Source organism: Bidens hawaiensis, unplaced genomic scaffold (assembly GCF_021521415.1).
Source record: "Bidens hawaiensis isolate Kalapana, Puna unplaced genomic scaffold, B.hawaiensis_p1.1 tig00002935_1, whole genome shotgun sequence".
Classification (NCBI taxonomy): domain Eukaryota; kingdom Viridiplantae; phylum Streptophyta; class Magnoliopsida; order Asterales; family Asteraceae; genus Bidens; species Bidens hawaiensis.
This window is the reverse complement of record NW_027491158.1, coordinates 2,780,407-2,801,805: the sequence shown is the minus strand read 5'-3', so window position 1 is coordinate 2,801,805 and position 21,399 is coordinate 2,780,407. Positions and strand designations below refer to the sequence as shown.

Below are 21,399 nucleotides of genomic sequence, written 5' to 3'. Positions count from 1 at the left end.
TGAGGATTTTCCCTTTTAAAGTCTAGCATCAACATCATCATCTTCTTCAACATCAACTACACTCTTAAAAGGTTAAGAATGTAAGTGTTTATAGCTTTGATAGTTTAGTTTTCCCGTATCATTTGATCCTTGCTTCGGGTTTCTAATATATAGATTATTGGTAATCTTATAACATGAATAAATTAGGTTATTCATGTACACATTTCCTATAAACTTGTAATATATATACATATATATACACATGGATACATATGTTTAGTTTGTTTATATCACGCTTCCGCCTTAATTGTGACTAGTTAAATGGTTAACTAAGTTTAAAATATCCATAGAAACCCAACACACCAATGATGTCACTGAAGCTCAAACCATGGCAGGACACTTAACCATCAACTCACAAAGATATGATGCGGAGAATAACATCAATTCTTTAAACCAGCCTAGAAAAGCAGTTAAGTTCTCATCAACATCTACTGCTAATAAGAACAAAGACGAAGACGATGATGAAGAAGAAGAGGAAAACATGGACGTTGAACTCGGAAAGTTTTCATCCACAGGGGACCTGATAAAATGGCTAAGATGCAGTGAGTTTAAACTTTGATACCTAATACTATGTGCATTTGCATTGTTTGATAGTTGATAATGGTTATTCACTTATGTTGCAGATCAATATTGTCTCAGTTCACCGAGGAACAAATGAGTAGGTATGAATCTTTTAGAAGATCTGGATTTCAGAAAGCTAATATGAAAAGGGTATGTAAGTGCAAACTGAGTTGGATCAAGACTCATGAGTCAAAATGAAACTTTGAAACCTAACGTTTGTTATGTTGTGTATGAATGCAGTTACTAGCCAGCATAACAGGAAGTGCCAAAATTTCATTGCCGATGACTATTGTGGTATCTGGAATTGCAAAGATTTTTGTTGGTGAACTTGTTGAAACAGGTGCGCTCACAACTATGTGCACTTGTGTGACATATGTTATATAACTTAAGTGAGTGAATTTTTATTAGCATATATGAACATGTGTATATGTCACATTGCAGCGAAGACGGTGATGACTGAGAGAAAGGAGACGGGGCCAATCAGACCGTGTCACGTTCGTGAAGCGTACAGAAGGCTCAAACTTGAAGGAAAAATACCTAAAAGATCCGTGCCAAGGCTCTTTCGGTAATGAAACCGAGCTAGTCATATATGCAACAGTTTTGGTTTTGACTTTTCTTAAACCATCATAGATATTTTTGCTGACTTTTTGGGGAAGAGTATGGTCAGAAATCATTTTGGTGGTTTATCATATTAATAAGTTTTGGTATTTTTTCTGATTTATGGGGCTTATTTACATATGATAATAAGAAATGTAGATATGACAAATGGGTTAGTTTTTTATTTTGAAATGATATATAATTTTTTAATGTTGTTTGACTTTTTTTTTTAATCATAACTGTGAAATTAAGTGTAAGATATTAGCATCTGTGTCACCATTGTCTTATATTGTTTTAGATATGTATTGGTATTTGCATGTTTAATGAGTCATTGCCATATGTATCTTGTTTGAAATAAGGAGGATACAATGAATATCATCAATGACGGAAAAGTTGGTTGATAGATATAAAGCAGCAGCATTATCAGTTTATCACAGAGCCTGAGCATATGAGAAGGGGCATTTACTTGTATAAATATGCTGTGAACGCTTAATCTTGGGGAGCAAGGGTCTTATTCAACTTCGAACAATGACATGAACCAACATAGTATTGATGGATATCGATCTTCTAGATCTGCTTAATCACTTGCACATAATGAAGTGAGATGCAGGGTATAGAGCTTGCATGATTAAAGATAAGGAATTTGTAGGTCACATATTTTTTTAGGATTTAATTTCATAAATGTAGCCTTTTTGTGTGTTGCTTTAGTGTCAAATTTGTCACAACTACTCACAAGTGGAGTTACAGCCTTACAGGTATACTTTTGGCATCCAGTGATCATTTACTCTTTGGTGATCAAGATTAGATAAGAATGGTAAATTATTTCATATGGGTACTTCTTCCACATGGAACCCTTGAGGGAAGTCTATTGATTTAGATATGTTGATGCATGTTTTGACCCGTTACCCAACCAGCCCATTTTGCCACATCTCTATACACGTCATCTTAGAAAAAATCCACGTCATCTGATGGTGGGCCTTTCCAAATCTTTTCTTGAAGGTCTAATTGCTTTGGCAAAACCATTTCCGTTTCTTTTCCGTGGTCTGAAAAATACCTCTCTAGGACCATCTGCAACGAATAAAAATATGCACGCGCTTTAAAAACAATTACAACCCGTTTATTATGTAATTCAACAAAAAAAGAATGGATAAAGAATTGAAAAGACCAAGTCATACCATGGAAGCATACGCATCAAGACTCTGTTTGCACGCACATATTTGCTGAGGCCCCTGAAATATTATTCACTTATCAAACAAGTCATAAATCTATATAAGAAAATAATATTAGATCAAGTGAAAAAAATTTATGCATGTTGATCATACGGTTCATGGCATCCGTAGATGTTCCGTGTTCATCTTGTTAGTATACTCTCCAACCCCTACATGCATATAATAAAATATATTCAAACTGCAAGTACCCATGACTAAAAAAAAGTTTAGAATAAACTTTTGGAGATTAAGGTGATGTTTGTTTTTGCTTCAAACATCTTCAGGAGAGTAATGTCTGCAGGCGCGCAGACAATCAGCTGTGAAGACAGTTTGTTTTTTTAAAAGAATAAGATCTGCAAACAGCTTATAACTTCTTAAAACAAAAGCTATTGAAACATGCTTCAAACGTCTTCATCCTCCACAACCGGTCGTCCAGTCCTTCCAACCCTAGCCACCGCCTCCGTCGCTCCTCCACTCGCCGGCAGCCATCGCCACCGCCTCTGCTCCTCCAGGTACACTCATTCTCTTCCTCTCTCCCTTGGTTCCGGTCGCCATAACCACCGCCATACCGCCTCCTGCTCTCTCCCTTGGTTCGGTCGCCATACCGCCGCCATAACCACCGTTCGACCACCTCCGTCGACCCCCCGCTGCTTCATCATTAAACCGTTCGACCACCGCCGTTCGACCACCTCGTTCTGGTGGTTGTGTTTTGGGCTGATTTGGTCTGCTTATATAAATTGAAAGAGTCGAGAAGTTTTATCGTGATTCATACAATCCGTTCAGTTTCTCTCTCAAACATCAATGTTGTTCATCTTCTGTTAATTTAGGGTTTTGATTCTTGAATCCGTTTGTTTTCCAGTTTTAGTCTTTATGATTGTTGTAATCAGTAGATAGATTCTAGTGTACCAGATGTGCTATAAGTGTGTATTTTAGAGTTTGATTGTCTGGTTGTTTTTGTTTGAGAGTTGTTGAAGATTTATGAAATTGGTAGTAGTTTTCAGAGATATATGGCAAGATTGGTAGTAGTTTTCAGAGAAGTCAACATATATAAATGATTTCTTTTATTTTGGTCCATAAACTTTCGTCTTTAGGAAAATACATTTTAAGAAAAAAGAGTGTGTCGGTTTATGGTATTTGACCCAAACCACCTTTGATTTGTTTTTGTTAAGCCATTTGTTTTTGTTATGGTATTTGAGTATTGTGAACCCATGATTGTTTTTGTTATGCTATTTGAGTATTGTGAACAAATGATTGTTAAGAATATATATAATTGTAGATGGAAACTAATGATGGTCGACAACAATGGACGGATGACGAATGTTATGATAAGTTGAAATTAGTTGGCTTAGAGCCTATAGATCCCTTGTTTTTGGCAGCATTTAACATTTTTGGTCAGTCGATACAAATGAGACAAGCGTGGATGACTTTGCCATCAGACCCTGAGGTGTTACATATTTTCAGTTTATGCAGACAGTATCAACTTATAAAAACAAACAGTCTTATTTTTTCAGCTTACAGAGCTTCAGACCACATCTTCAGCTGCAGACATAAAAACAGATGAAATCAGCTTACAGACAGTTTATGTATGCAAAAACAAACAGCACCTAAGTCAACAAAATTTTACATCAAATTTCCATATGAAAAGTAAAATGTAACTCTTTTTTTGGGACTTGAACCGTAAAATCACTAGTTTTATACCTCTCTGCAGTTCGAATGGCGATCTACCAGCAACACTACGAATTTTATCGGATTGTGGTGTCTCTTTTCCGTCTGATGAATGGGCAGCCCGACAATAAACTCATCTACCTCCTATTTACAAAGTATACACAAAAATGTTCATGGACAGGCGTTTGGATTTATTAACTTAGAAGTTTGTATAGGAATACAATGATAATAATTCTTGTCATAATCATACGTGAAAAGTACTTAGTTGACCATTATAAGTCAAACATTAACTTCTCGGAGTTAAAAAAATGTTGTACAAACTCCGCCTTTTGAGTTTTGACACTCTTTGCAATGTTATCTCCCTGTGACCCCAAAAGGTCAACGTTTGACTTTTGAAAGCCAAATTAATTAATTCTTCGAATCAAAGCTGATCATTGTTGTTTTGATCCAAGTAAAAAGTTAATCAAAGTTGATCAAGGTTATGGTCACCGAACTGAAACAAAACCCGACGATTCGGTGGACTTTCCGGTTGAGATTATAAAATGTTTCTCTACCCTTGTTTTATGCCATAGTATTCCACCATTCCAATGCTTCTCCTTTGAACATTTGCAAGGAATATTGAATCTTCTTTTCTTATGTACACTTGCAGATGATGACAAATGGATTCAATCTCTTTTAACTTAAGAAGACCAACTATTGCACCTTTATTACCGTAAAACTCTTTAGGGCTATAAACCTTGAAGTCTTCAAAAAATTGCAGCCTGTATGGTTGTATGTATTTTCAACTTCTTTAGCTCATTATCAGCAGTTGAGCTATAGTAGCCTTCTTCTTTCTTGGAATGCACTGATTCACTTTGACTTTGGCTGAGCTTCTTTGTAGGACTTGAAGTACTCGTACTGCCACTTGTCGTGTTATTCTTTATAAGCATTTCAATAATTGGGAATACCGCTTCTTTTATCAAGTCACAGATTCCACCAATATATTCATTTGTAATAGCTTTAATGTTGTCTTCAGCAATTTATCTTATGGAAGGATTGTTGTTTGCTCTTCCTTCAGCCATACTACAATAATATAAGGACATGCTTAATAAAAGAAAAACACACCTTTTATTTATTTACTTTTTATAGTGGTACATAAAGGAAAACGCAAAACAGGACAACTATTCTCTTAGTTTCTGATCCATTTCTTAACAAGATTCTTCATGTTGTCACATTTCCTAACAATTCTCTTTTTCTCATTCATTTCTTCCTCCAGTTCCTTCATCACTGCTTTGGATTGATTTGGATTACTCATCAGTCTCTCCCCGCCCATACAAGGGCTAAACGTGATCAATTGATATCAACTTAATAGCATAAACGTACTTTATTCAACTTAATACGTCGTTTCTTCAACGGTTTCCTTATTTCTTTCCCTTTTCTAGTTTTCTGAAATACATGCTAAAAAGTATTTGTGTCAGCATAAAGTTTAGTGCATCATCTCGTAGACTACAAACAAAGCATGCTTATATACAATTATTATCCCCGCAACAATATATGCTTACATATATACTTTTTAAGTCCGGTTCACGATTCGTGTAATTTCTACTGGTAACATACCACACAACATTTGTATATTTTTATAAATATAGTAACGGTGCTGACTATATGTATATATGTCCCAAGTTAAAGAAATGATTAACATGTTGTCACTAGAATTCGGATAGTCATGTGGCAATTGGACAAATTAAATGCTGAGAACGGACTACGGATGTTGAATTTAGAATAATTTTAGCAATAAAGAAAATATGTATTCAATAGAAAAAGAATACATATATTATTGCATATTACAAATATCAGATAGTGTAAATGACTAAAGCCAAGTCAAACATGCAAATAAAGAATAAACCGTGAAAATCATTTCTCAAAAGTATCAATTCCATAATTTAGTTAATTTAAAAAGAAAATATGGTAATTTTCTCTTTAATAATAATAAAATAAGACTTATAAAAGTCTAGATGCTAGAGATATTTTGAAAACTTAATTTACGTGTTGGATTCGTGATTTGCATGGTTTGAATTTTATGATTTTGCCTCTTTTGTCGGTAGGCATAGATAGATTGATGGAAAATAAGGGCTACAATGTGGGACCAGGCTCAGATTCAAAGCCCGATTTTATATCAAGTTGATGGCTGGGCTTCAACTTTTCTGTTGTTGGTAGTGATCGGTGAGGATGGTGAAGACCGGTGTTTTGAAACCCGGCCCGGCCTAAAATGAAATATGCATGTCGGGATTCAAACTTGGGTCATTTCCGAGATGGAAGCTTTAATATTATCCATAAGCCAACTAACTAAGCTTCATTGATGTCTTTATTGATCAAACATAAATCATATATGCTCAAAAAAGAATGTATAAAACACAATTAAACATTAAAGTTTGTTATTATAATTATTTTTTATATGTATATGAATTATATATATATAAATAAATAGATATTTAAATTATTTATGACGTCATCCGGGTCAAACACCGGTCCATCCTCCCGGGTCGGTCTGACCTTTGACCCAGTAAGGTGTCCGGGTCGACATCCGAGCCGCGTATGAAAACATTGGTGAAGACTTCAGGCTATTTGATTATGCTAGACTATTTTAGTATGCCTATGTTTTATAGTTACAGCCCAACTTTAAATGCCCACTTTCCCCATTACGTTTTCATCAATTTTATTAACATTCTTCTTTACAAATTTTGAGCGGTTTATTACTAGATGTTGCTAAAGTGCAATCCTGAAAGCTTGTATGTACTCAAAAAGAATGTTTAAGCTTTGTCTCCCTTGAATTTTTCTTTTTTTGAATGGCTAACTCGTACAGTTTCTAATTCTATTCTTAAATCTATATCTTATGTCTACCATTGGACTTGAACCCTCACGAGGTACACATTTTTCTAACACCTTGGTACCAATAGGCGAAAAACCCTTTGTTGTTTGTCTCCCTTGATGCTTGCACACTGAAACTAAAAAATGTCCAAAACCGCTAAAAGAATATCTTTGTTGATATTAAAAGTATGAAGTTGCTAGAAAATAATGCTAAGGGATTTAGGAGGTGTGGAGTGCATGTTCGTTTTGAGACAAATCAAATTCCGGCTTTATACGAGGGTTAAGAGGCAGTGTCGCAAGCGATGTCATAAGCTGATCAGTTACCAACGGCCGTTGGTAACCAGACGATCAGCGGTATGCCATATGTGGGTAATTTAATGTAATCGAATGTTTCATCATATAGAAGCAATCCCTAGGAACCATATATCCCAGAATTAACTTTTAAAGTGGTAACTGCATCTTCAATATGTGCCGTATTTACCGGGGAAGCTAGGGGATATTTTTGGGAAAAAAATATCATTGCAAGACCTTGACTTTTCATATTCTAAACTGGAAGCTTTTGTAACGAGAGAAATAATATATAACAAAATAGTGGTACAGAAATAATGCAAAAAGATAAGACAGCCCACTGACTTGAAAATTAAGAGGCCTTGGAGAAATTATCAAAGCAAAAGTTTCAAATGAAGCATCAAGAAACATGTATTCTGAGCTTTATTTTCTTCTTCATTTACATCTTTTCCAATGGTAATAATGGAATATTATTGTCTTTTGTAATTTGTAACACTAACACATAGCATCACACTCTACCTTATATTCTGAATGCATTTTGGTTCACATGCAGGAGCTTTAGGGGCAACTATTTCTGTTATCAACGATTGCGGCTTCACTGTTTGGCCTGGAATCTCTGGCAACCCTGTTCTCAATATCACCGGATTCGAGCTCTCAGTGGGAGATCGGCACACCATACAAACACCAGAAAAATGGGAGGGCCAAATCTGGGGTAGAACCGGTTGCAGCTTCAATGGTTCAGGCCACGGGCGTGTAAAACAGGTGATTGTGGCTCCGGTGAGATGGAGTGCAACGGAAGATCAGCAACCCCACCAGCTACGCTTGCGGAGTTCACACCCACAAAATTCAAAGATGGTTATTATTATAATTATGATGTCAGTCTTGTCAATGGGTACAATTTACAGATGACTACCGAGGCTACTGGTGGGTCGGTTAACGGTTTACTTGGTTGCATGAAGACAGGCTGTGTTGATGATCTGAATAAACGGTGCCCGACCGAGCTGGTGTTAGAGGGAGGGGGAGGGTGCCAAAGTGCATGCAATGTATTTCATAATCTGGAGTATTGCTGCCGAAGCTCAAGCTTGATTTCTTGCAAGCCAACGCCATACAGTCGGCTGTTTGAGTCAGCTTGCCCGAGATCCTATAGTGCTGGCTTCTTGAATACTTCTTATCTGTGTGATAGTGCCAACTACACTGTTAGATTTTGTCCCCTTGCTGACACATTTTCAACGATCAAAGTTGGCGGCCAACTCGGCTACTATGATCAGCTTGTCTCCATCCGAGGAAATTTCACGTTAGGATTTTTCGAAAGTAATGGCAGTTACTTAAGAATTTGGTACACCAGTGATGTTGAAACCCGAAAGGTATGGGTAGCCAATTCTAACAAGCCAATCATGTCCACGTCAGCAGGCGACGTTGCCCTTACCATCGACCCAAACACTGGAAACTTGATCATCACTTCTGGAGGGATGACTTTGATGAATATTACTGATGTTCAAGCTGGTCCAAATCCAAACGTGACTGTAACACTTGAAGACACGGGTAATTTCCGGCTGATCAACGCAGTCGACAAGAGGGTTTTGTGGCAGAGTTTTGATCATCCAACTAACGTGGTAGCAGCATCCGGTTTGCCCCATTGCAGGAAAGAGACAGATAATTTTGAAAAGCACGATGGAGAGTTTGATCCTGTCTCGACAAGTACTACTGATAGCAACTCAAGCCTAAGCATTAGTGATTGTTTAGCTAAATGCTTGAATAACTGCAGTTGCGTGGGGCATAAAAGCCATACCACCAATGGAACTGGCTGTGATTTTTGGAGTGGAAGCAATAGTTTTTTGCTGTCTCCGCACGGATCTTCTGGCTCAAATTCTAGATCAAAGTATGTGATCAGTTCCCTAAATCTAACTAGTTCAAGTACAGGTACAGGTACGAACGATGGAAAGAAAACCGGAAGAAATACGAAATGGGTATGGATATGGTCACTCTTAGGTGCTTCTATACCTTTTGGTTTTCTCTGCTTGTTTATCTTATGTAATTTTTTGAGGAAGAGAAGAGAAGCACGAGAAGGTATGGAACTATAAGTGACATTAAATCTACCTTTTGTTTGCATGTCATAGCTGTTTCTTTTATTAAGTCATTTATACTGATTGTAGCAAACGAGAGACGAAAGAGAGGTGAATCTTTTCTTGAGTTAACAGCTTCGGAATGCTTCAAGGGTGTGCATCAACTTGAAAGCAATATCAGCACCGACGGTTTAACATCATTGAAGGAATTGCTCAGGGATTGCTATACCTGCATAAGTACTCAAGAATGCGAGTTATTCATAGAGACTTAAAAACAAATAACATTCTGTTAGACGAGAATATGAACCCGAAGATTTCAGATTTTGGTATGGCAAAAATGTTCAAGGAAAACGAGACTGAGGCAATAACTAACAGGGTTGTAGGAACATAGTAAGTTTGCTCTTTTTGTTACCAAAAACCACAAAATTGTTAGGAACAAAGCGACACGCAGCGGAACAACACACAAACAAGCACACACGATTATACACGCAGTAAACATAAAATAAATGATAAACGATAAGCACGACACAGAAATTTTACGTGGTTTTGTCCAAGCGAGGAACCTACATCCACAAGCTGTAAATAGGTTATTTCATTGATTAGGTGCAAAGATTACAATTACAACAAGGGATATAAATAGACTAGAATTAGTGTTTCCATCTTAGCGAACAAGAAACATAAATACGGGCCTAATTAACTTAATCATAACCCTGCCCAATAGCTCCTCTATGTAATCTAAAATAAGCTCAAGCCCAAAGGTTTCACTAATCCTAACAATCTCACACTTGAAGCCTTTGCAAATCCACAAATGCTATCCAAGTAAATCTCAAATCTAGTAACTCTAGTAATCTTCAATAATAGAAATCCACCAAGCCTTCAATTCCAAGAACAAGTTGAAACTTCAACAACGAAAGTTCTCCAAGTCTTCAACTCCCTGTGAACAAGCTAAGGTTTCAACAATCCAATCCAACTAGTTGCAGCTCCCGGCCTTTGCATCAGTTTCCCGAAAGGCCCATTGAAGCATCCATCTCCAATACGTTCATCATAGACCCAGTCATGGCAAAACCCGCCAATGACACATCTTCAATCTAAACCGGCACCTACTTACTCGTACAACCGGCTCTAGAAACTTCAAGAAGAAAAAACACTCCCCATAATACAGTAAGCACATAGGAGAGAATTTCCATTCAGAATTCGGGTCTAAAACCCAATGGCACTGTGTAACTATACCTGAACACCCCTGTTCTCCCACTATTACGAAATCCCTATCAAAGTTTAAAAATCAGAATATGCTCAAGCTTCCTTGTGGCTCCAGGATTCATGCTTGCTTTACGAACCCACTTAGCTATACCCAATTCAACAAGCCAAAACTTTTACAAACCCATAAAGTCTTCATTAACATATTCACCGATGCTTCATTGAAGTAGGTAATAAGAAATTGAAGCAAAACAGAATCTTGAACCTAAGAGTCTTCACTGGCTTCCACTGAGTCCCATTGCATCACCACGGACACATTCTCAGAAACATAATTTACCATATTTGGACATCGACTCTAAAGAATGACTCACACCTTCATGCAGCCCTATCAAGTCAAACTATGCCCAACTCCCATTATCCATGTTATCCAAACCCATGCCAAAAATTCATCCACGAGTCGAATCTTCACTCTTACTTTCCCAGCGAAAACCTTCACCCAATACATATACAAAGATCCTTCGAATGTGAAACAACTGATCAACATCGAACAAAATAACTTCACGGTTCCATACCAGCTAATAGGCAAATGGGTATAACAACAATTGAGCTTTCATGGAAAGCAAGCGGTACCAAGGGTTCTATGACCGTACGCACTATCAGTTAACGCAAACCTAACCGAAAGGTCATGTAACATCCCCAAAATTTCGATCCAAATTTGACAATTAAGTAAAATTGGAGGATCAAAATTCCCTAATATAAGTGTTGGGAAAATTTAAATAAAGAAAACAAGATCAGGAAATAAAAATATTCCTTAAACAAAGTTATCTTATGTTAAGGATATGGAATAAGGAAATTCCATCCCACATGGAAAGATGTAAAAAAGTGGAAGCATTCCACATGGGTATAAATAAGGAAAATGGAATCCATCCCACATGGAAAGTGGTAAAGAAATGGAATATCTTTATAAGGAAGAGAGTTTCCATTATAATATTCTTATATGCCTAGCATGCATCCAGTGGTCCTAGCGAAGGGTGCAAAGCACCCGACGCGCACGGGCACGGGCTCGTGCGAAGGGCGTTGGGCGCAATGTGGCGCACTTTGCACTTCGCACGCTCGCATCGCCGTGAGCCGCCTTAGTATTTTTGGACAATGGGAGTTAGGCCTAGAAGTGACAAGCTATCAAAGACAAAGGACTAAAAGTGAAAATTTGAGTTCAGGGACCCATAGCGCTACGCGACGAGCCCAGAACTCAGGTCATCGCGATACGCGATGGACCTTGGTGAGTCAGCGGACACGTGGTAGCTTATGGTATGGCGGCAGAGGAATTGTGGCGTCGCGATACGCGACGGGATCACCAAGACCCATCGCGTACCGCGATGGGTTACAAAATCAGCTATAAAAGGGAGGGGTCACGTCTCATTCATTCTCACACCAAACTTTCTCTCTCTAGAAATTACTCTCTCACTACCTCGGTTTCCGTGCCCCGACCCGACAAACGTCACCTCGTAATCCGTGCCGTACACTGACGAAACCTCGAAGTGCGTGCTACACGAGAATAACCCGACATTCTATCTCGAAGTACGTGCACGTCACGATGGCCACTATATGTTGCCTCGTTTTGCGTGCCAACCTCGAAGTTCGTGCTAAGCCCCGAAGTTCTGATAATCTAAGCACCAGTACGCGACATGAGTAGAAGTACTGCTCATACAAACTTAGGTATCTAACTTCGAATACCCGTGTAAGGTAAGGGTTCTGACCTAAGTCATTATGGTATTATTATTATATGGCTTAGACCATAGTTAGGGGTATAGCCCAAACCTTGATCACAATTATGTTTACATAAGCTTTAAACATACAAAGGATTATAATAGTGTTTCTTTACAACTAAGAAACATCAGTTTTACATTCATAAAAAAATATAGTTTCTTCACGATTAAGAAATATAGCATCCGTATACAAAGAATATAGTTAAAATATTGTTTCTTCATGTGTAAGAAACATAAGATTTTACATGCATAGCAGTCAATGAATGTTTTTTTCTTGAAGAAGAAACAGATTATAGATGTTTCTTCATGAAGAAGAAACTCATCATATGATTTGGTAAATAAACAGAAAGACTACGGGTCTAAATATTTTATTCAAACAAATGATCAATCAAGGTTTAAAGCTATTTAAACCAGACTAAAGGTCTATAGTCGGATCAAGAGACGATCCGGATATTTATATACCTATTTTATTATAGGTCAATCAGTCAGTCAATCAATCAGTCATTCACAGTCAAGGTTTCAAACGAAATCACCATATCATTCAGAACAGTCAATCACAGGTGAATACGTTCAAACCTTTTATAACGTGAATACGTTAGCCTTTTTGATCAGTCAAAAATATTTATACTCAATGAGACCAACGGGTGTTTGTCTTAACAAGTCAATCAATGTTTACATGAGGTCGTATGATCTCTAAAACGTTATAATACAAAGTAGAGAATAAAAACAACTCAGACCGAATACACATGTGTCTGGATCAAAACATAACCGTTCAGCCTAATCATTCAAAGGCTGCGTGGCCGCGGGCTAATGGTCATAACTAGTCTCCCAGTAAAGGGCTACGTGGCTCGGGAACAATTGTGTGTGTAGGGCAGTGGTACATAGACCAGAAGTAGAAATGTTTCTGCTGAGCTTGTAGAGAAAACTATATTTGTATTGTAATATCATTCAAATGCTTTATAGAGTCATAGGTGTTCACCAACATATAGTTGACGTATTTTTCCACACATTTCAGGAAATGCAAATTAGTACAGGTATCAAGATATTCATGGAGTTAGATGCTCGCAAGGTAATGATGGCTCAGTTTTTGATTTTTAAAAATATTGCAAACGGTATTTCAACAAGCTTTATAACTCAAACACGGGGTATTTATTATTCGAGAAAGTTTTCAAATAAATTAATATTTTATTCAACCAAAGTCTTCCGCTAAAATAACCCGCAACTCTGATGTATTACAAAACAGGTACCAACTATTGGTCACACGCCTAGGCCCTAAACCGGGGTGTGACAGGTCAAACAACCAACAGATCACATGACTTTCCACTAACCTCTTTTTTCACTTATGTCATTAACAGCGCACTCACTGGTTTCTTTTTCTCCAGATATAATCACTAGTACCACATCCAAGTTCCCATGACAAACCAATCAAACCAAAAGTCCAAACCGTCGAACATTCTGATCACGACTATCTCGTCTTCAATTATGACAATAACAAACGAATATGAGGTTAACTAACATGGTTTGGTATGACAAGAATGTTCAAAGAAAACGAGACTAAGGCAATAACTAACCGGGTTGTAGGAACATAGTAAGTTTGCTCTTTTTGTTACCGAAAACCACAAAAATTGTTAGGAACAATATGGCACGCAGCGGAACAACACACAAACAAGCACACACAATTATTCATGCAGTAAAAAGAAAATAAATGATAACGATAAACACTACACAAGAATTTTACGTGGTTTGGTCCCTGTGGGTAATCTACGTTCACGGGCTGCAACTAGGTTATTTCATTGATTAGGTGCAAATATTACAATTGCAACAAGGGGTATAAATAGACTAGGATTCGCGTTTCCATTTTAGCTAACAAGAAATAAATGTGGGCCTAATTAACTTAATTATAAACCGGCCCAATAGCTCCTCCATGTAATCTAAAGTAAACCCAAGCCCACAAGATTCACCAATCCTAACAAACATTGCACTACTACAAAACCGGGTATTTGCGACCGAGATTGTCGTTGTAAATCCTTTGTCGCTAATTTTTTATATGCGTATTGCTTCTCCTATTGTGAAACTGCTTTGCAATCGATATAGATGTTGGCAAAATTTGCAACCGTTTTGCACCAAATATGTGACTGTTTTGCAACCGAAATTAAATTGGCTATCTTTGTGACCGTTTTCTTCAGTCACAATTACCCAGTTTTTTAGTAGTGAAATGGTATATTCAGTTCAACACCATTTAGATGAGTATTGTTTGTCCAATTTTTTTTTGTTTGTTTCTTGAAACATAATTAGATCAATTTGTTGTGCGTAGCGGTTATATGCCTCCTGAGTATGCCATGGATGGAACATTCTCTGTGAAGTCTGATATATACAGCTTTGGAGTGCTAATCCTGGAAATTATCAGTGGAAGAAGAAACTGCAGCTTCATTCAAAATAATCGCACATTCAATCTTATCGGTTACGTAAGTGCTACTAAACTCATTTTTTAAATCATTCACATACTATAGTGGCGCAACGTGATATAAACAAAGAGGACCTTTAAAGATTATTTTTTTAATGTTTAGACCGATACATAAAAGTATAAAACCCTTTTTATTAGGAGAAACTAAATTTGATGTTCATAGAAAATAGTAAAACTTATTAGATGAAAATTATATCAAATAACGAAGTAAACTGAAATTCAGAAACACTTACAATAAAACATGTAAAATCTAAAAATTCAAAATAAAGAAGAGATTTGGACCCAAGACACAAACAAACTGAAGCGCCAAGTTTGTTGAGACATTTTCAATATATCTTATGAGTTACATAACTCCAAACATAGCGGAAGCTATGATAAAATTAAGTTGGCAATTTTCTTGCTAGCTTGCTTACTTTGATCTTGGTTGGTCTAAATAGAATATGCTAATTTTTGTATCAAGTCTATATCATAGAGCATCTTAAATGAAAGCGGATTAAGCCCTTGGTCCATTCATTTGGTCAGTTATGGATATATACAGGGGCAGGTCAGAAAATGTATGGAACTATTCATTTTACGTGTAAAAAAATAATATAAAGCTTGATTTCACATGTAAAAAATTAGTTTTAGCGTAAATTTTTTGAGACTTTTTACTTATAATTACATGTAAAAGACATTCCAAGAAAAAAATAAATTTTGTAGAAAAACATGTTTTTTATGTTTTTCTAACTGAAAATCAAAAACTTTTTTTAAACGGTTTTGCATGTGTTTATATTTTTTTAGTAGTAAAACTCTAAAAGTATTATGTTAAAATGTGTGTTTTACAAGAAAAATGAAAATTTTTTAGTATTTTGTTTTTGCATGTAAAATAAAGAGTTTTACATGTAAATAGAAGAGTTCCCCAATTTTTTTTAGTTTCTTCTTGAACATGTCCTTACACACACATATATATATATATATAGCTGCCAATCACTCATTTTCCTCAATGGATATTGGATTTGTTGATTTAAACCTAATAATGGCATTAACTTTGGTTAGTTAAGCCGCGAACTAACGATAAACTAGTTTAATTAACTCTAATGATTTAGGCATGGGAGCTATTACAACAAGGGAATGAGCTGGAGTTGCATGATCCAACAGTTGAAAGTACTTTTGTTGTACCACAATTCTTAAGGATTGTTCATGTGGCACTTCTATGTGTACAAGAAAGTGTAGTGGATAGACCAACAACTTCAGATATGATATCCATGCTTCTTAATGACACCATATCCTTACCCGCTCCAAAAAGACCAGCATTCTGGCATACTCGAGTCGAATTCAACTCATGAAGAAAGCGGATCAAAACATTACTCTTCTAACGATATGACCCTCACTATTGTGGAGGGCCGACTGTAGCTGCTTTTCTTTATTATTGTTGCCATTATGTATTTGTGTAATATTGGTAGATCTCATGCATGTAAACTCCATTGTGATTGTTCATTTTGAGATTACTATAACAAGCCTTTGTGCCTTGGTAAAGATTTGTTTTGAGTCAAAATAAAAATAAAAACGTTTGCTAGGTTTAATCTTAAAAGGTGGGTTTATAAGTCGGTTTTTATTAGTTAGTGATTTAGTACATATATGTTTAATTTAGTTGTTAAAACAATTATTCAAGGTTGACTGAAGTTGGTTGGATGTGAACGTTGGAGAATGTAGGACTAGTTAAGTTTGTTTTTGTCTTGTTTGACTCCACATTTTTTCATGGGAGTAATTTATTTATGTTGGATGTTTGTAGGCTATTTACTGCCATTTACTTTATTGAATAAAAAATAATTTTTATCATCTTTCCACCGGAACAAATACTTTTCAATATTATTCTTTGTTTACTTCGGTACACACATACAATATAGAAGTATTTTTGATTATGCATTGGGCCTAAAACCAACATTTAGTATGAGTGCTTCTACGTTAGAGGTCGATTAGTAAAAAGAAGAAGCACGATGATATTGTGATTAGCATAAAGAAGTAAGATCCAAGAGAAAGAAATAAAGAAGGCAGCAACAGAGAAAGAGAAAGAAAGAAGAAAGGAGGGCTGATTAAAATCAGCAATACATTTTGAAAGAAACGTTGCACGAAAGAAGAAAGGAAGTACCAGCGTCACAATACCAGAAAGAAAGATACTTGTCGATTCACATAGAAGGGATAAAGAAAACATAAAAAGGAAGTGAAGCATGGCAATAGCACAAGCAAAATAAGCAGGTTCGATGTCTTACCAAGTTCCGACTTTGTCCGCACGCAACTGTCTGTTATGGGCTATCAAAGTTAAGTCCATATTGTATGCAATACAATGGAACCAAGGTCTCTTGGGGCACAACCGCCATATGAGAATAATTCAAAACAATCTCTAGCCTTCTTGTTTCAAGCAATACTAGAAGATATAGTGATACAAATGTCAAGTCATGCTGACCCGAAGAGAGTGTGGGATGCCTTAAAAATACGATACTTGGGTGTAGATCAGGCGAGGAAGGCTAAAATGGCAACGTTGAAAAGAGAGCTTGAAGGTTTGCGGTTGAAGGAAAGATAGCTCGTTGATGATGGTGCTACTAGTGAGCGATGGTCGGGTATTATGTTTATATATTACTGTCTTAATTGTATAGTTTTACTCGTTTATTTGTAAGAACAATGGTACTTCATACATGTTTATTGTGTTATAGGTCACATGTTGGTACTGTGGATAAAATGGACTTGTAGGAGCACGGAATGAAGACACATGATGATGTGTGATAGTGTATGATCAAAACTTGAGAATTTGGGTAAAAGTTGATTTCAACATATTATTTGCTGAAAACAGAGTATCATATGCTGAGCATAAGAGGAGCGTACATCAAGAGTTTTTAAGATATGGTTTTATGAATTAGAGTATCATACTCTAAAGTTATAGTATCATATGCTGAGCCAAAGTATCATTTGCTGAAACTAGAGTACCATGTGTTGAAACGAATTAAACTACGGGAGTCACAATTTAAACCCTATATAAAGATAAAGTTTAGGTTTGAGAAAAAATCACATATCTGGTGGAGGCTGGAGACCATTCTTGGAGACAGAAACAATAACTATTTCATCAAATCAACTTTGGATTCCATGAAGATTGATGATTCCATCAACAACATGAGCGGCTAATCTCCACAAGTCATACCCGGGATGTAGAGAATTGTATATTTACAGTTTTTCTCATGTGTAATTGTTGATTATCGATCTGTGAACATTGATTTTTGGTATTATTGTGCACTCAGCTCGTTTAGGTTTATTTCTATCAGAACGATTAGTTTGCCAGTTGTTGTGATACGTTTTCATAGGGTTGTATTGATTAGTTTGAATGTGATAAAAGCATACAATTGCTCTGTGTCTAGTGTTAGCGATTATTGATGCTTAAGGCTTAACTAGTTGATTAACCAGATTCAAGTATTGATAATTAATTTGTTAAATGACATGAGATTGTTGTGTGTTACATGCTTGAACACCGGGTGTTATTTTCTTTTGTTAATTGTTTAATACTTGATCAATTAATCGCTTCATTTTAAAACTCAGATCATTGCTAGTGTGATCAGCACTTAAATCTGCTTACTTCATAATGTTAGAAATTAATTTCACGTTACACTGAAAACATACTCCTCGTTGTTCGACACTCTACCTGCCCTAACTAGTTTAAGGTGATTAGGAGCACTTGATTATTATTATTTTTGACTAGATAGTGACATTCTAGCATCAGTGAGAGGATTGTTTCAAAATTAAAGAGCCTCGTGCATGACATTGAAGAAGAAGAAATGGTGAGCAAGATACTTGATGCAACGCCAAAGTCCTTTCTTCAAATTGTAACTTCATTTGAGCAATGCTCTTTGATGAAGCGATTGGAAGACTTAAGGCGTTTGAAGGAAGACTAAAAGGCCATGGTGAAAAGGAAGAAGAGCAAGGACAATTCTTGATGGCCAAACAAAAGTATGGTGAAAGTAGCGGATGAGAAAGAGGTTATGGAAGAAGCAATGGTAGAGGTGAAAGAGGTCGAGGAAGAGGTGCGGGTTGAGGTGGTGATAAAAACAGGTTTCGTTGTTTCATTTGTGGTGCCCTCATAACTTATGAGGGCACCAAATGGAAGGATGAAGAAGCAAATTTGATGCAAGAGGGAGAATCGACACTTGGATGAATGCACAGGTCAAGATGTCAAGATTAAGGGGGTGAATGTTGGGTTTAATCGTGACGGATAGGTTAATGGGTCGGTTTCTATTAGTTTGTAATTTAGTATTTGTTTCATTTAGTTGTTAAAATAATTATCCAAGGTTGATTGAAGTTGGTAGGATGTGAACGTCGGAGAACACGGGACTGATTAAGTCTGTTTTTGTCTTGTTTGACTCCACCTTTTTGGTGGAAGTAGTTTATTTCCATTATATGTTTGTAAGCTATTTATAGCCCTTTACTTTGTTGAATAAAAAAAACCAATAATATCATCTTTACACCAACAAATATTTTCAATATTATTCTTTCTTTACTTCCGTACACATACAATACACAGAAGTATTTTCTAATTTTGCTTTGTCTACACCAACAACAGTTTGACATCCATGACCCTATATTAGACGCCATGTTTGCTCAATTGTTGTTTGGCTTGAGTGTAAGGCTCAATTCAAGAATTAGGGTTTTATTATATTTGGTAATGTCTTGGCTAGCGCGTTAGATTAGTCTATGTAAACCGAGTTATGGTTAGACATTAGAGAGGGGATGTTGGTGTAACCAAGTTAGGGTTCATCAAGAGTCAAACCGAGTTAGGGTTTGAGAGAGATTGTACTGAGTTTTTGAGTTATATTTTCTGATTAATATAAACGAGAGTTATTCGTTTAATTCGTGTGTTGATTATCAATTCGGGACTTTGAATTGGTATCAGAACCAAGTTCAAGAAATTGATAATCAAGTTAACTTTGATCGACGGTGAGGTGGATCAATGGTACAGTGATCGGCGGCGAGTGGTGGCTTGAGTAGAAGTTATCAGCGGCATATATCGGAACCGAGTTGAGTTTTCGAATCGGAGTTTCTTTTCACGGTCAAACCTGTTACCGCGGAGATCGGAATTCCTGCAACAACAACGTCTAAGAGCATCTATAGGTGAGGCGGATCTGTGGTGGAGGTTTGTTCTTGTTCGATAGTAGCGATCGAGAAAAAAAACCAGGAAGATTCCGTTGATTATTGATTTTCTTTTGTGATAAAAGGTTATTAATAAAGTGTCATAAAAGTCAACGTATGTTCTTTTTTGATCATTAAGCTTGCACAGGTTACAAAGAAAAAAAACAAAGTATAAGTTTTTGCAATTAAAGTTTTGCACAGAATTCGTTTTTTTTTTCTTTTCAAGAGTATACGTGACAAGGTTTATGTGGGCAAGCGTGTTTGATCCTAAAAAGTTGTTCAGACAACTTGGTTTGTATTTGTTCCAACGAAGTGGAGTAAAGGGGTTCAACATCGTCAATGACAAAGAAAATCCAATAATTCAGCCTAAAGTGAGTGGGAGGATATCATTGCAGGTTCCTGTAACACCCCTAAATTCTCGTAAACCGAACAATACGAGTGCAGAGTTTGTAAATTAATTTCTCGGACTTCACTCGAGGGCTAGGGGACTCTTGGACACGTACAAGAAGTAATATAATTAGTTTGGGAACAAGCGGGACGAGTTTACAAAGACCAGGGGCTAGTTTGCAACATTGTTGATATTATAACCCAACCCAACCCCCCCCCCCAACCCCTAACCCTAGCTGCGGCCGCAAGGAAGACCACCCCCCTCCCCTTCGTTTTTTGATCAACTAAATCGATTCCAAGCTGCTATAGGTTGATCAAGATGTGTAGTACACTCTCCTAATCTTTAATTTCATAGTATAGGTCGTTTAGATGGCCACTTAATCCGTTTCTTGAACTAGGGACATATTTGGATTAATTTCAATTGGCACACTTTCCGATGTCAAAAGTCGGATTTTTTGGTGTCAAAAGTTTCCCAGGTATGTCTAGTATATCATATTAAAATTCCGTGATCATTGGAGTTCGTTTGATAGCTCAATTGTTAAAAACCGATTTCTAGGGTTCTTGGGTGTTGAAATCGGTAATTGTTGTGCTTCGAGTGTTGTGTGAAAGAATGGTCGACCCGATCAGTTTGAAGGGTCTCATGGTAGTGTAAGGACATTAGTAAAATTATTTTTTAGACAAAGGGGCTGGTTAGATTGGTAACCCCTTAATCAAATCGGAATGACACGTAAAAATCGGTTTTTGGTGAATTAAAGGGAAAGAGAATGAGTTTTCAAACCCAATTAACTTGGGAGGTTAAATGATGATGGGTGGGCTATAATATGGTCTAAAGTTATTAAAATGGGATGGTTGGGTCGGTGATTCGTTAATCATTTCGTTAAACCCTCAAATTTGACACGATAAACGTAAACGCGCATAGTTTGGGGAGATCATTGGTGGCGTCTATGCTGGTAGGGAAATTCAGGTAGTGTAAGGTTTCTAGGGCTGTTGTGGGTCAATATGAATGTTGGGTGAGGACATGGACCCATTCAAGCCCATTAGGACGTCTCGTAGAATAAACGAGTCGTCGCGGTCTAGTTAGTGATTGCTGTGTGATTTGTTTCAGGGTTTTGATTTGTGAGTGGTTAGCTAGAGGATCCAGTTGTGATATTTGTGTGGTTCATTCCAGG

General features: G+C 36.8%; 2 pseudogenes across 2 annotated transcripts; both read left to right on the top strand.

Annotated features, from left to right (window-relative positions):
* Positions 1–367: 367 nt before the first annotated feature.
* On the top strand, positions 368–1,366 carry LOC143621706 (transcription initiation factor TFIID subunit 11-like; annotated as a pseudogene). Its single transcript, XR_013151585.1, has 4 exons — positions 368–581; positions 663–750; positions 841–940; positions 1,042–1,366. The product of XR_013151585.1 is annotated as a transcription initiation factor TFIID subunit 11-like (transcript).
* A 6,231-nt stretch (positions 1,367–7,597) lies between these two features.
* Positions 7,598–16,087, top strand: LOC143621705 (PR5-like receptor kinase; annotated as a pseudogene). The gene is made up of 7 exons (XR_013151584.1): positions 7,598–7,661; positions 7,759–9,131; positions 9,250–9,272; positions 9,359–9,379; positions 9,486–9,658; positions 14,546–14,696; positions 15,781–16,087. The product of XR_013151584.1 is annotated as a PR5-like receptor kinase (transcript).
* The last annotated feature ends 5,312 nt before the right edge of the window (positions 16,088–21,399 follow it).